The sequence below is a fragment of the Arachis hypogaea genome, chromosome 6 (genome assembly GCF_003086295.3).
Source record: "Arachis hypogaea cultivar Tifrunner chromosome 6, arahy.Tifrunner.gnm2.J5K5, whole genome shotgun sequence".
NCBI classification, from domain to species: domain Eukaryota; kingdom Viridiplantae; phylum Streptophyta; class Magnoliopsida; order Fabales; family Fabaceae; genus Arachis; species Arachis hypogaea.
In genome coordinates, this window is record NC_092041.1 from 96,536,459 (window position 1) to 96,547,273 (window position 10,815).

General features: G+C 38.5%; 1 non-coding gene across 1 annotated transcript; it reads left to right on the forward strand.

Moving 5' to 3' along the window:
• The first annotated feature begins 566 nt into the window (after positions 1 to 566).
• LOC112700280 (small nucleolar RNA R71) lies at positions 567 to 674 on the forward strand. Its single transcript, XR_003153190.1, has one exon. It is a non-coding gene; the product is annotated as a small nucleolar RNA R71 (small nucleolar RNA).
• Positions 675 to 10,815: the final 10,141 nt, after the last annotated feature.

A 10,815-nucleotide genomic window follows, 5' to 3' on the forward strand; every position in this document is an offset into this window, starting at 1 on the left:
TCTGCTTAGAATTCTCTGTCTGTTGCTGAGAAGATGATGGAAAAGGCTTGCCATTGCTAAACCTGTTTCTTCCACCATTATTATTGTTGAAACCTTGTTGAGGTCTCTGTTGATCCTTCCATGAGAGATTTGGATGATTTCTCCATGAAGGATTATAGGTGTTTCCATAGGGTTCTCCTATGTAATTCACCTCTTCCATTGAAGGGTTCTCAGGATCATAAGCTTCTTCTTCAGATGAAGCCTCCTTAGTACTGCCTGGTGCATTTTGCATTCCAGACAGACTTTGAGAAATCAAATTGACTTGCTGAATCAATATTTTGTTCTGAGCCAATATGGCATTCAGAGTATCAATCTCAAGAACTCCTTTCTTCTGATTCGTCCCATTGTTCATAGGATTCCTTTCAGAAGTGTACATGAATTGGTTATTTGCAACCATTTCAATGAGCTCTTGAGCTTCTGTAGGTGTCTTCTTCAGATGAAGAGATCCTCCAGCAGAGCTTATCCAAAGACATCTGGGACAGTTCAGACAGGCCATCATAGAAAATACCTATGATGCTCCATTCAGAAAGCATATCAGAGGGACACTTTCTGATTAATTGTTTGTATCTTTCCCAAGCTTCATAGAGGGATTCTCCTTCCTTCTGTCTGAAGGTTTGGACTTCCACTCTAAGCTTACTCAATTTTTGAGGTGGAAAGAACTTTGCCAAGAAGGCATTGACTAGCTTTTCCCAAGAGTTCAGGATTTCTTTAGGTTGTGAGTCCAACCATATTCTAGCTCTGTCTCTTACAACAAAAGGGAATAGTATAAGTCTGTAGACCTCAGGGTCAACCCCATTAGTCTTGACAGTGTCACAGATTTGCAAGAATTCAGCTAAAAACTGATGAGGATCTTCCAATGGAAGTCCATGGAACTTGCAATTCTATTGCATTAGAGAAACTAATTGAGGCTTAAGCTCAAAGTTGTTTGCTCCAGTGGCAGGGATAGAGATGCTTCTCCCATAGAAGTCGGGAGTAGGTGCAGTAAAGTCACCCAGTACCTTCCTTGCATTGTTAGCATTGTTGTTGTTTTCGGCTGCCATGGGTTCTTCTTCTTTGAAGATTTCTGTTTGGTCTTCTACAGAGAATTGTGCCTTGGCTTCTCTTAGCTTTCGCTTCAAGGTCCTTTCAGGTTCAGGGTCAGCCTCAACAAGAATGCTTTTGTCTTTGCTCCTGCTCATATGAAAGAGAAAAGAACAAGAAAATGTGGAATCCTCTATGTCACAGTATAGAGATTCCTTGAGGTGTTAGAGGAAAAGAAAAATAGAAGGAAGAAGTAGAAAATTCGAACTTATCAAGGAAAGATGGAGTTCGAATAGTGCATTGAGGAATAGTGTTAGTCCATAAATGGAAGGATGTGAGAAGAGGGGAAGTAATTTTCGAAAATAATTTAAAAAGATTTTAAAAACATTTTGAAAAATACTTTAATTGATTTTCGAAAACCAAGAGTGGAAAAGAAATCAAGTGATTTTTGAAAAAGATTTTGAGATTAGAAATCAAAAAGATTTGATTGAAAACTATTTTGAAAAAGATGTGGTTAAGAAGATATGATTGGTTTTAAAAAGGTGTGATTGAGAAAACATGATTTGGAAAACATTTTAGAAAGATTTGATTTTAAAAAGTGATGACTTGGCTAACAAGAAAAGATATGATTCAAACATTAAACCTTTCTCAACAAAAAAGGCAACATACTTGAAATGTTGACTCAAATCATTAATTGATAGCAAGTATTTTTGAAAATGGAAAGAAATTGATTTTGAAAAAGATTTGATTGAAAAGATGTGAATTGAAAAAGATTTGATTTTGAAAAGATTTTGAAAACCTGAAAAAAAATTTGAATTAAAAACAGAATCTTCCCTCTTGTGCCATCCTGGCGTTAAACGCCCAGAATGGTGCACATTCTGGCGTTTAACGCCCAAATTACTACCCTTTTGGGCGTTAAACGCCCAGCCAGGCACCCTGGCTGGTGTTTAAATGCCAGTTTGCCCTTCTTCACTGGGCGTTTTGAACGCCCAGCTTTTTCTGTGTAATTCCTCTGCTGTATGTTCTGAATCTTCAATTCTCTGTATTATTGACTTGAAAAGACACAAATTAAAAATATTTTTGGATTTTTTTAATAATGAGGAATAATCAAAATGCAACTAAAATCAAATAACAATGCATGCAAGACACCATACTTAGCAGTTTGTATACTACTGACACTAACAAAATGAGAATGCACATGAGAAACACAAAACACTCAAGTCAAGAGAATTTAAAGATCAGAGCAATGAAATCATCAAAAACAATTTGAAGATTAATGAAGACACATGCATGAATTCGAAAAATGCAAGGAAAACATGCAATTGACACCAAACTTAACATGAGACACTAAACTCAACAAGAAACATAAAATATTTTTTTTTGGTTTTTATGATTTTGTAATTTTTTTTTATTTTTCGAAAATTAAGTGGAAAAAGAAAATAAAGGTTTCAAAATTCTTAATGAGAATTCCAGGAATCATGCAATGTTAGTCTAAAGCTTCAGTCTAAAGAAATTAGACATGGCTGAATAAGCTTCAGCAGGACATTGCATTCAAGAGCTAAATTGATGAAAATCAATCAGCTTTGGTGATGATAAGAACATCACCATGAAACACTAGAATTCATTCTTAAGAACTCTGAAGAAAAATACCTAATCTAAGCAACAAGATGAACCGTCAGTTGTCCAAACTCGAACAATCCCGGGGAACGGCGCCAAAAACTTGGTGCTGTTGCCGGATCAGAAATTTGGCACTGATGTTACCGGACCAAAAGCTTGCCGAAAACTCGAACAATCCCCAGCAACAGCGCCAAAAACTTGGTGCGCAGAATTGTGATCATCAATGGCGCCATCAACATGGTACGCACAATTGTAATCTCAACTATTTATCACAACTTCGCACAACTAACCAGCAAGTGTACTGGGTCGTCCAAGTAATAAACCTTACGCGAGTAAGGGTCGATCCCATAGAGATTGTTGGTATGAAGCAAGCTATGGTCATCTTGTAAATCTTAGTCAGGCAAACTCAAATGGTTATGAATGATGATGAATAAAACATAAAGATAAAGATAGAGATACTTATGTAATTCATTGGTAGGAATTTCAGATAAGCATATGAAGATGCTTTGTCCCTTCCGTCTCTCTGCTTTCCTACTGTCTTCATCCAATCCTTCTTACTCCTTTCCATGGCAAGCTGTATGTTGGGCATCACCGTTGTCAGTGGCTACAGTCCCGTCCTCTCAGTGAAAATGTTCAACGCACCCTGTCACGGCACGGCTATTCATCTGTCGGTTCTCAATCAGGTTGGAATAGAATCCAGTGATTCTTTTGCGTCTGTCACTAACGCCCAACCCTCAGGAGTTTGAAGCTCGTCACAGTCATTCAATCATTGAATCCTACTCAGAATACCACAGACAAGGTTTAGACCTTCCGGATTCTCTTGAATGCAGTCGTCAATTCTAGCTTATACCACGAAGATTCCGATTAAGGGATCCAAGAGATATCCACTCAATCTAAGGTAGAACGGAGGTGATTGACGGTCACACGTTCATAGGTGAGAATGATGATGAGTGTCACGGATCATCACATTCATCAAGTTGAAGAACAAGTGATATCTTAGAACACGAACAAGCTAAATTGAATAGAAGAACAATAGTAATTGCATTAAATCTCGAGGTATAGCAGAGCTCCACACCTTAATTTATGGTGTGTAGAAACTCTACCGTTGAAAATACATAAGAACAAAAGTGATCATTGGTTTCGGCCCCAGAGAGGGAACCAGAAGAACCCAGATATGATCTAAGATCTAAAGTGATCAAAAGATGCAAATACAATAGTAAAAGGTCCTACTTATAGAGAACTAGTAGCCTAGGGTTTACAGAGATGAGTAAATGACATAAAAATCCACTTTCGGGCCCACTTGGTGTGTTCTTGGGCTGAGCATTGAAGCATTTTCATGTAGAGACTCTTCTTGGAGTTAAACGCCAGCTTTTGTGCCAGTTTGGGCGTTTAACTCCCATTCTTGTGCCAGTTCCGGCGTTTAACGCCGGGCATTCTTGAGCTGATTTGGAACGCCGGTTTGGGCCATCAAATCTTGGGCAAAGTATGGACTATTATATATTGATGGAAAGCCCATAATGTCTACTTTCCAACGCCGTTGAGAGCGCGCCAATTGGGCTTCTGTAGCTCCAGAAAATCCACTTCAAATGCAGGGAGGTCAGAATCCAACAGCATCTGCAGTCCTTTTTAGTCTCTGAATCAGATTTTTGCTCAAGTCCCTCAATTTCAGCCAGAAAATACCTGAAATCACAGAAAAACACACAAACTCATAGTAAAGTCCAGAAAAGTGAATTTTAACTAAAAACTAATAAAAATATACTAAAAACTAACTAGAACATACTAAAAACATACTAAAAACAATTCCAAAAAGCGTACAAATTATCCCAGCTGTGGAGGAAATTGCATCCCTTGAGGCATCTCAGGGATTTCTTGATGAGGGACTTCCTTATGCTCTTGTTGAGTGCCATGAATGGGCTCTCTAGTTGTCTCCATCCTCTTTTTAGTTATGGGCTTGTCCTCTTCAATGAGGATGTCTCCCTCTATGACAATCCCAGCTGAATAGCAAAGGTGACATATGAGATGAGAAAGGCTAATCTTGCCAAAGGTGAGGACTTGTCAGCCACCTTGTAGAGTTCTAGAGGTATGATTTCATGAACTTCTACTTCTTCTCCAATCATGATACTATGGATCATGATGGCCTGATCCACAGTTATCTCAGATTGGTTGCTAGTGAGAATGATAGAGCGTTGGATGAACTCCAACCATCCTCTAGCCACAGGCTTAAGATTCGGTCTTTTTAATTGAACCGGGTTGCCTATTTAGTCTCTTTTCTATTGAGCTCCTTCTACACATATGTCCATGAGGACTTGGTCCAACCTTTGATCAAAGTTGACCCTTCTAGTGTAGGGGTGTGCGTTTTCTTCCATCATTGGCAAGTTGAACACTAGCCTCACGTTTTCCAGACAGAAATCTAAGTATTTCCCCTGAACCATTGTAAGCCAATTCTTTGGGTTTGGGTTCATACTTTGATCATGGTTCCTAGTGATCCATGCGTTTGCATAGAACTCTTGAACCATTAAGATTATGACTTGTTGAATGGGGTTGGCAAGAACTTCCCAACCTCTTCTTCGGATCTCTCGTCGGATCTATGGATATTCGCCCTTTTTGAGCCTAAAAGGGACCTCAGGGGTCACCTTCTTCTTGGCCACAACTTCATAGAAGTGGTCTTGACGGACCTTTGAGATAAATCTCTCCATCTCTCATGACTCAGAGGTGGAGGCAATTGCCTTCCCTTTCCTCTTTCTAGAGGCTTCTCTGGCCTTAGGTGCCATAAATGGTTATGGAAAAACAAAAAGCAATGCTTTTACCACACCAAACTTAAAATATTTGCTTGTCCTCGAGCAAAAGATGAAAGAAAGATGTAGCAGAGGAAGAAAATGGAGGAGATGGAAGGTGTATGTGTTTCGGCCAAGGGGAGGGGAAGGTGTGTATGATGTGTGAAAATGAAGGAGTGGAGAGGGGTATTTATAGGAAAAGGGAAGGAGAGTGGCCGAAAGTTTTGGGTGGGTTTGGGAGGGAAATGGTTTTGAATTTTGAAGGTGGGTGGGGGTTTTTTGGGCAAGAGTTAAGGAAGTGATTGGTGAAGGGTATTTGGGGAAGAGATAAGGAGGTGATTGGTGAAGGGTATTTGGGGAAGAGTGTTGTAGAAAGGTGTGAAGAGGAGAGAGTGTGAGTTGAGGTTGGTGGGGATCCTGTGGGGTCTACAGATCCTGAGAGGTCAAGGAATTCTCATTCCTGCTCCAATTGGGCGTTCAAAGCTCCTTAAAGTGCAATCCTGGCGTTTAAACGCCAGTTTGCTGCCCTGTTCTGGCGTTTAAACGCCAGTTTGCTGCCCTGTTCTGGCGTTTAAACGCCAGTTTGTTGCCCTATTTTGGCGTTTAAACGCCAGTCTGGTGCCTATTCTGGCGTTTAAACGCCCAATAAGGTGCCAGATTGGGCGTTAAATGCTAGTAAGTCTTTCCTCCAGGGTGTGCTGTTCTCAATGCTATTTTTGATTTTTTTTCTTTATTTTTGTAAGTGTTTTTGTGACTTCACATGATCATCATCCTAAAAAAATAAAATAAAATAACATAGATAAAATTAGAATAAAATTGGATTGCTTCCCAATAAGCGCTTCTTTAATGTCAACAGCTTGACAGTGAGCTCCCATGGAGTCTCACAGATAATCAGAGCATGGTTGAGATCTCTCAACACCAAACTTAGAGTTTGGCTATGGCCTCCCAACACCAAACTTAGAGTTTGAATGTGGGGGCTCTGTTTGACTCTGTATTGGAAGAAGCTCTTCATGCTTACTCTCCACGGTTACAGATGGAGAACCTTGAGTCTTTACTACAAGGCATACTTCATTCACATGAAGGATCAACTCTCCTTTGTCAACATCAATTACAGCTCTTGCTGTGGCTAGGAAGGGTCTTCCAAGGATGTTGGATTCATCCTCATCCCTCCTAGTGTCTAAGATTATGAAATCAGTAGGGAAGTAATGGCCTTCAACCTTCTCTAGCACTTCCTCTACTAGTCCATAAGCCTTTTTCATCGAGTTATCTGCCATCTCCAATGAGAATTTGGCAGCTTGTACCTCATAGATTCCCAGTTTCTCCATTACAAAGAGGGGCATTATGTTTATCCCTTACCCCAGGTCACACAGAGCTTTTTCAAAGGTCATGGTGCCTATGGTACATGGTATTAAGAATTTACTAGGATCCTATTTCTTTTGAGGTAAATTTTGCTGAACCAATGTATTCAGTTCATTGGTGAGCAAGGGAGGCTATTCCTTCCAAGTCTCATTACCAAACAACTTGGCACTCAGCTTCATGATTGCTCCTAAATATTGGGCAACTTGCCCTTCAACAATGTCTTCATTCTCTTCAGAAGATGAATAGTCATCAAAGCTCCTGAATGGTAAAAGGAGGTCCAAGAGAATCTCTATGGTCTCTGTATGAGCCTCAGATTTCTTTGGTTCCTCATTAGGGTATTCCTTACTGACCACTGGACGTTCCCTGAGGGCTTCCTCATTAGGATTCATGTCCTCCTTCTCCTTTAAGGTTTCGGCCATGTTGATTATATCAATGGCCTTGCACTCTCCTTTGGAATTCTCTTCTGTATTGCTTGGGAGAGTGCTAGGAGGAGTTTCAGTAACCCTTTTACTCAGCTGGCCCACTTGTGCCTCCAAATTTCTAATGGAGGATCTTGTTTCAGTCATGAAACTAAGAGTGGCCTTAGATAGATCAGAGACTATATTTGCTAAGCTAGAAGGATTCTACTCAGAAAGCTCTGTCTGTTGCTGAGATGATAATGGGAAAGGTTTGCTATTGCTAAACCTATTTCTTCCACCATTGTTATTATTGAAGCCTTGCTTCTGTTGATCCTTCCATGAAAAATTTGGATGATTTTTCCATGAAGGATTATAGGTGTTGCCAAAGGCTTCACCCATGTAATTCACCTCTGCCATTGCAGGGTTCTCAGGATCATAAGCTTCTTCTTCAGAAGATGCTTCTTTAGCACTGTTGGATGCATTTTGCAATCCATTCAGACTCTGAGAGATCATATTGACTTGTTGGGTCAATATTTTATTCTGAGCCAGTATGGTATTCAGAGCATCAATTTCAAGAACTCCTCTCTTTTGAGGCATCCCATTACTCACAGGATTTCTCTCAGAGGTATACATGAACTGGTTATTTACAGCCATTTCAATAAGTTCCTGAGCTTCTGCATGCATTTTCTTTAGGTGAATAGATCCACCTGTAGAGTGGTCTAGTGACATCTTGGAAAATTCAGACAAACTGTCATAGAATATATCTAATGTGGTCCATTCTGAAAGCATGTCAGAAGGACACTATTTTGTCAACTGCTTGTATCTTTCCCAAGCTTCATAGAGGGACTCACCATCTTTTGTCTGAAGGTCTGAACATCCACTCTAAGCTTGCTCAGCTTTTGAGGAGGAAATAACTTGGCTAAGAAAGCCGTGACTAGCTTATCCCAAGAGTCTAGGCTATCTCTAGGTTGTGAGTCCAACCATGTTCTAGCTCTGTCACTTACAGCAAAAGGAAAAAGCATAAGCCTGTAGACTTCAGGATCAACTCCATTGGTTTTAACAGTATCACAGATCTGCAAGAACTCAGTTAAGAACTGATAAGGGTCTTCTGATTGAAGTCCATGAAACTTGCAGTTCTGTTGCAGTAGAGAAACTAATTGAGGCTTTAGCTCAAAATTGTTTGCTCCTATGGCAGGGATTGAGATGCTTCTTCCATAAAAGTTAGAAGTTGGTGTAGTAAAATCACCAAGCATCTTCCTTGTATTGTTGTTTGGTTCGGCCATAATTGTTTCTTTTGCTGTTTCCTTTTTGAAAATTTCAATGAGGCCCTCTTCAGAGTTTTGTGCTTTAGCTGCTCTTAGCTTCCTCTTCAGAGTCCTTTCAGGTTCAGGATCAGCTTCAACAAGTATGCCTTTATCTTTATTCCTGCTCATATGAAAGAGAAGAAAACAAAGAGAATATAGAATCCTCTATGTCACAGTATAGAGATTCCTTGAGGTATCAGAGGAAAATAAGAATAGAAGAAGGAGGTAGGTAAAATTTCGAACACACAAAGAGAGATGGAGTTCGAATTGACAATGGAGGAGGAATGTTAGTGTTTAAATAGAAAAAGATGAGAGAAGGGGGGAAATTTTCGAAAAATTTAATAACTGAAAAAAAAATGAAAATTTAAAATAATTTTGAAAAATTGGTTGTGGTTTTCGAAAATTAAAGTAGAAAAATATGGTTAGGTGATTTTGAAAAAGATCAGAAATAAATTTGAAAAGATAAGAAGTTAGAAAAAGATTTTTGAAATTAGAAAAAAAATGTGATTTGAAAAAGATATGATTTAAAAAAGATATTTTTGAACAACAAAATAAAAAGATGTGATTTTTAAAATTAATGACTTGATTAACAAGAAAATAAAAGATATGATTCTAAATTTCAAATATGGAATCTCTCTTAACAAGAAAGTAACAAACTTGAAATTTTTGAATCAAGATTTTTGAAAATATGAGGAAAAGATTTGATTTTTGAAAAGGATATGTTTGAAAAGATATGATTTTGAAAAAGATATGATTGAAAATATTTGATTTGAAAAAGATTTGATTTTGAAAAAATTTATGAAGATTTGAAAAAGATTTGATTTGAAAACCAAATTCCTCCCCTAGTGTCATCCTGGCGTTAAACGCCCAAGAGCTGCATGTTTTGGGCGTTTAACGCCCAATTGCTGCATGGTTTGGGTGTTTAAACGCCTAGCCAGGTACCTTGGCTGGCGTTTAAATGCCAGTTTTCCTTCTTCACTGGGCATTTTGAACGCCCAGCTTTTTCTCTGTAATTCCTCTGCTTTATGTTCTTGGATCTTCATTTTGCTAAATCCTTTATTCAAGAAGATATGTTTTTAATTTTGAAAAATAACAAAATGAGTCAAAACATATAATTCTTGGATCAAAACACAAGATTTATGCAAGAACAGTATGAACGTCAAGATGAACACCAAGAACAATCTTGAAGATCAAGATGAACATCAAGAGCTCAGTTTTCTTAATGAAAGAAAACATGGAGGACACCAAACTTAGAACTTTCTCATGTTTGGGCCATATGAATGCAAGAATGCATATGTAGAACATTATACAGTGCAAATCAATAAATCATGAAGATCAAACAAGGCAATTCATCAAGAACGACTTGAAGATCATCAAGAACACAATGCATGTGTTTCAAAAATTGCAAGACAATTGAAATCATGCAATTGACACCAAACTTAAAATTTGGCCCTAGATTCAAACAAGAACCATGAAATATTTTTGAGTTTTTATGATTTTATAAAATATTTTTTTGGTTTTTTTTTTCGAAAATTACTTTTTGGAAAAACGAAAACAAAGAAAAATTTTGAAAGATTTTTGAAAACTTTTTGAAAATAAAATAAGAAAAAAATTACCTAATCTGAGCAACAGGATGAACCGTCAGTTGTCCAAACTCAAACAATCCCCGGCAACGGCGTCAAAAACTTGGTGCATGAAACTGTGATACACAATGGCGCCAACAACTTGGTACGCACAATTGTAATCTCAACTCTTTTTCACAACTTTGCACAACTAACCAGCAAGTGCACTGGGTCGTCCAATTAATACCTTACGTGAGTAAGGGTCGATCCCACGGAGATTGTCGGCTTGAAGCAAGCTATGGTCACCTTGTAAATCTCAGTCAGGCGGATTCAAATGGTTATAGAGTTTTAAAAATAAAAAATATAAATAAAACATAAAGTAAAGATAGAGATACTTATGTAATTCATTGGTGAGAATTTCAGATAAGTGCATAAAGATGCTTTATTCCTGTTGAATCTCTGCTTTCCTACTGCCTTCATCCAATCCTTCATACTCCTTTCCATGACAAGCTGTATGTTCGAGCATCACCGTTGTCAATAGCTACCTCCCATCCTCTCAGTGAAAATGGTCCAAATGCGCTGTCACCGCACGACTAATCATCTGTCGGTTCTCGATCATGTTGGAATAGAATCCAGTGATCCTTTTGTGTCTGTCACTACGCCCAACACTCGCAAGTTTGAAGCTTGTCACAGTCATCCCTTCCCAGATTCTACTCGGAATACCACAGACAAGGTTTAGACT